Consider the following 5,214-nt stretch of genomic DNA (forward strand, 5'->3'; position numbering starts at 1 on the left):
CAATCAGAAATAGTGAAACAAATTAATTAGGTAATTAAAACTAGTTAAATAAATAATATATGTGCAAAGAAAAAATAACAGTATGTTTACAATTTTCTTTTTGTCCTCTCATTTATTTTAATTCTTTTTAAATCCTTTATTGGATATTTAATTTTTTAGGTGGTATTTTTATGTATTCTTAAGAAATTAAATGTAAGACATTTTAAAAGAAGGAAATAATAACACAGTAAGTACACAGATATTACATATATTTAATCAAAAACAACATTGGCATGCTTCTTTCTGTCCTACAAGCCAGTAGAATATTTTTCTGTCTCTTTTTCAGTGATACTTATCTGAGCTGCCTGTAGCATAGAGGACATAGTTCTATTCTTTCATGTAGCAGTAAAACGGATACAGCCAAATATGAAATTCTCTTGGGCTAGCACTCTTTTCTTATCAAGCCCACATTATACTGACTCTTGCAGTCAGTCAAATGTGATGACATCAATGTAACCTCTCAATGAAAGTGTTTGAAGATGGATTATTTAGGATTTTACTTACTAGCTACAGCAGGTTTTTAGACTTGTAGGGATTCATTTCTACCTCTCCTAAAATGTCCTTCTCCATTTTCCCTATAGGCTTGTTTGTGTAGGCCAGCTGTGTGTCAGTCAGGCACCATACAGCCGCCTCATGTTTCAAATATCATCATTTTAACCATTTCAAAGTACTTCGCGTGTTTTCATAAGGTAACCTCTTTCTCAGAAAGTCATTTTAAAGCACAGAGGTAATTTGAATTCATTAAATCGAAGTTGGATTCTAAATAAGTTGCAGCTTTAGTGATGGAAATGGAAAAGTTATGTTGAACTCACTGCCTTTTTCTGGTAACAACTTTTTGCATTCTGAAGCAGTCTTATTTCTAAAAATGAATCATATATCCTGTGTGAATTTTTGTCACAACCTACACATAACCTTATAAAACTCAGATGTAAGCAGTTCATCATTTTCTAGTTGCCTGATGGCCTCTTCAATGATCATCAAACATTTTGAGGGAACAGTATATAGATTTCTGTTTTACTGTAATCCTTTTGTCCATTTTTACTCTCAGTATGCTCTAAATTAGAGAAGGATTTTTTTTTTCTTGTTCTACATTTTGAAATCATGATTTTATGGAAGGCCATCATTTAATATCTTTTCATTGATAGCCATCTTGTAGGCACATGCCTAAGGAGACTCTTTCCTTCTATATATATGAGGTAAAAATTATGATTATGTGATTCTTCATGTTTTGAGGATACTAAAAGTGACTGAAAATCTTCATTATGAAAGTCTCAATATGGCAAGCAATCAAATCATACCCATTTTTATCCATGTGCTATAGAAAGTAACCAGGCCACTTACCTGGTAAGATCTTTTCATTTTCTTTGGTAAGAAGTTTACTGACTGAATGGAATTTGCCATTTATAATTGCATTGTGTGCTAAATACGGAGATACAGGAGCAAAGTCTATGTTGTATTTGGACAAACTGTCAATTGTTTATTTTATGCTTCCTAAAGTTTCATTAAAATCTTCATAGAAATTAAGAACATCATTTGAAATTCTATTTTTCAGATCAAAGTACCTCAGATGTAAGAGAAACATTTTGTTGTTACTATGATCCCATATGCATCACTTGATCCACTGTAGAAAAAATGATCCTTGCTATGATCTGATAGAATCAGATCTATACTGTAGGAAGCCAACACATCTGTTGTCAAAATCCCAATTCATTCCCTCGTGTAATATTTTAGTTGCAACATTTTTTTTTTTATTTTTTGGCTGTAAAAAGCTTTATTTCCTTTCATCTAAGGTTTGAGAGAGGACTCCAGGATGGCTAAAAAGCTGCCTAGTGGTGGGAGGGCGAGGCTCAGGCAGAAGCCCTGATACTTTGAGAGGGGCTCCTCAGACATTGTTGGGCATGGCTTGAGAGTGAGCCTTTCAAAGAGATACTCACCAGCCCAGTCTGGGGGCAGCTGGCCAGCCTGTGGAGCTTGGTCAGGTGGTCAACCATCTTCTTGATGAGTTTCACTTCCTCATCCAGGAAGTGACTCTCCAAGAAGTCACAGAGATGAGGATCTGTATGGGCAGAACCCAGTGCATGACGATCCAAAAGAGCCTGGTTCAGGCTCTTCTCCAGGGCCATGGTGGCTTCTCTTGCCTTGCGTCTAGGCTTGTACCCCACTCATTTTGAGATTGCCTCTGCACGTCCTGGAAGAGAACGTGGTCATCACGATGTTTTTGCATCTTCAAGAGACACTAGGCGCTGTCGCACTTCTCCTCAGACGATTCATGGAAGAAGTGGCCCACACCTTCCACAGCCACATTGTGGAGATCAAAACAGTAGCCCATGGCCGGGCGTGGTGGCTCACGCCTGTAATCCTAGCACTTTGGGAGGCTGAGGCGGGTGGATTGCTCAAGGTCAGGAGTTCAAAACCAACCTGAGCGAGACCCCGTCTCTACCAAAAATAGAAATAAATTAATTGACCAACTAAAAATATATATACAAAAAAAAAAAAAAAATTAGCCGGGCATGGTGGCGCATGCCTGTAGTCCTAGCTACTAGGGAGGCTGAGGCAGTAGGATCGCTGAGTCCCGGAGATTGAGGTTGCTGTGAGCTAGGCTGACGCCATGGCACTCACTCTAGCCTGGGCAACAAAGTGAGACTCTGTCTCAAAAAGACTCAGACTTTTGGGGGGAGGGGGGGAAATGGGCATTTATTGAAACCTTAAAATCTGTACCCCCATAATATGCCAAAATAAAAAAAAAAAAATTAAAAAAAAAAAAAACAGTAGCCCAGAGAGAGGTAGGTGTAGGAGGCCCTCACATGCAAATTGACCAGGTGGTTGACAGCTGCCACCCCCTTGGTGGAGTAATTCTGACGAATCTGGGAGCTCATGATTGGTTCGCAGTAAGGAGCTAAAAAAACGGTGTTAACTGGCTCTAGAAGCAGGAGATAGCAGAAGATAGTCCTGGAGATTGCAAGTGGAGAGGAGATTAGAGAGAAGTCGGAGGATGGGAAAGGGAGTCCCCAGATCTGTTCTATACAAACACTATTGAAGCAAGAGACAGACCCATTGGACTGCCCAACGCACTGCCTAGTTGCAACTTTTGAATCAGTTAATGTAAATTTACACAATTTCATACAGCCATCAAGAGATATAATATGATAAGTCATGTTCATTGTGGTAAACCCAAGATAATTCAGAGGCCACTATTTTCAACTGACCATTGATATTTTGGGTGAGATAAAAGAACTTTTGATTGATTTAGAAGTACTTAATCTATCTCATGTCAGTCTGTGTTTTCTCATCTCCTCCACCTTTCCCAATCCCAAATTATTTTTGCATAATCTACAAAATGATCCATTTTATTTATTTCCTTAATGCAGTGTATACATCTTTCCATCTGCCATAAAAATAACAAAGTTGGTAAGCCTTCCCTTTTTGAAGATAACTGGGTAATAGTAGTGTTGGTATTGTAATTGTTCTTAATTTTATTATCTGAATTCTTGGAAAATATGGTCCAAATAGTCACAATGTTAAAATCAAACTATCATGAGAGACTGAGTATAAAATCTGATAAGGGACAGACCATACAAAGACAATAGAACTCCAACTCAAATGCTCTGCAGCTATCAGCTCAGAATGATCAAGACTTGGTCAATAACTGCTAACTTTCCTACTTTTTACCCTTTCCTCCATCTCACAGACAATCAGGGAAAGCCAAATATGTTCCCTAAACCAATTACATGGTATGCCTCACTGCTAGTTAGACCACTTCCAGCTTCCTTGTGCCAGCAATAACTTCTAATCAAGTTATAACTAAAAACTTCCCTTTTGTCTACTATAAAGCTTTCTAGCTCCTCTGTCTGCCTTAGATTTTCTGCCAAATCTAAGTGATAATGGCTGACTCCCTTGCTATAGGAAGCTCTGAATAAATAGCCTCTGTCTGTTCTCATTTGAGCTGCCTTCGTTTTTTTTACATGCAGTGTCTCAATACAAAACATAACAGTTAATCCACAGGCAAAGTCAACAACAGATTGTTAATGCTCATATGATTACAATGCACTAAAGCTTCACACTTAAATTGTGTCACTTGGTGTGATCCATTAAAGCATGATCTGAACTGCTGCTAATCATAGCTGTCAACATCAGTGGTCAGAGGTAAAAACAGCAGCAACTATGAAAGACATACTTTATGCCATCATTTGATACTAGAAAGTTTTATTTCAGTCTCATAGTTTGAGCTGCCTTTTCATTTTGGCACCTCTCCTCAACCTTCCTCACTGAAAGATGCAAAAACCGAAATTTTTGCATCCTAAGGAAATGTTAAAAATAAGACAATCAAACCTGAAAATTGGTCACCTATTTTTCGCTTTTTCATATTATCATCCAACCAGGAATACAAACTAGAAAACTCCACCAACCTTCCTAGGTTCCTGTTTCTCTCATCCTCCCAACCAATCCTGAGAGGTGGGCTCTGTTTTTCAGAGGCACCCTCACCATAAGCTAATACAGTATAAATGTTGGGGCCTCTTACATGTGTGGATCTCTTCCAAAGCTCTGAGAGCAGTCCTGCCAATGTGCTTATATGTTCATATGTTTTTCTAAGTTTTTGAAGTAAGAACCATCATCAGTTGAGATGACTGTCTCTCCAGTGACTGCCCCTCCATCACACTTCCCTTTGTGTTGGATAGTGCTAGGGTGACCACAAGGCATGTTTGGAATCCAGCTACGGGGCAATTGAATTGGAAATACTCCAGTTTGGGTTTATCAGAACATATTGATGTGGTTTTCAGCCACTTCTATAAATGGATACACAATTGCTAGCATTCCTGCTGTAGGAATGGCTTCCAGAAGTACTTCTACCACTCACTGTGCTGGCCCACTCAGCACCACAGCAGGAAGTTGAATGGCCAAAAATTTATGGCTATATGAATGTGTCCTCTTCCATCTGTCACTGAAACTATAAGAATGAAGGAGAAATATGGTTTAATATGTGCAGACCCAGCAGCTAATATGTGGAAAATTCTTTCAATTATTAAACATATATAATTTTAAAAGAATACTTGGTTTTCATAAGTGTCTACTCAAATAAAAGTTATTTTTGGTTAGAAATATGATTTATAATTCAGCATGTATAATTATAAACCTGCCATGCTCTTTTTCATCCTTTTTTTGATGAAAAATGCTTGA

At 38.1% G+C, this 5,214-nt stretch overlaps 1 pseudogene; it reads right to left on the reverse strand.

Annotated features, from left to right (window-relative positions):
• Positions 1 to 1,824: 1,824 nt before the first annotated feature.
• LOC105879295 (ferritin light chain-like) lies at positions 1,825 to 2,915 on the reverse strand (annotated as a pseudogene).
• Between the last annotated feature and the right edge of the window lie 2,299 nt (positions 2,916 to 5,214).

This window comes from Microcebus murinus, chromosome 8 (assembly GCF_040939455.1).
Source record: "Microcebus murinus isolate Inina chromosome 8, M.murinus_Inina_mat1.0, whole genome shotgun sequence".
NCBI classification, from domain to species: domain Eukaryota; kingdom Metazoa; phylum Chordata; class Mammalia; order Primates; family Cheirogaleidae; genus Microcebus; species Microcebus murinus.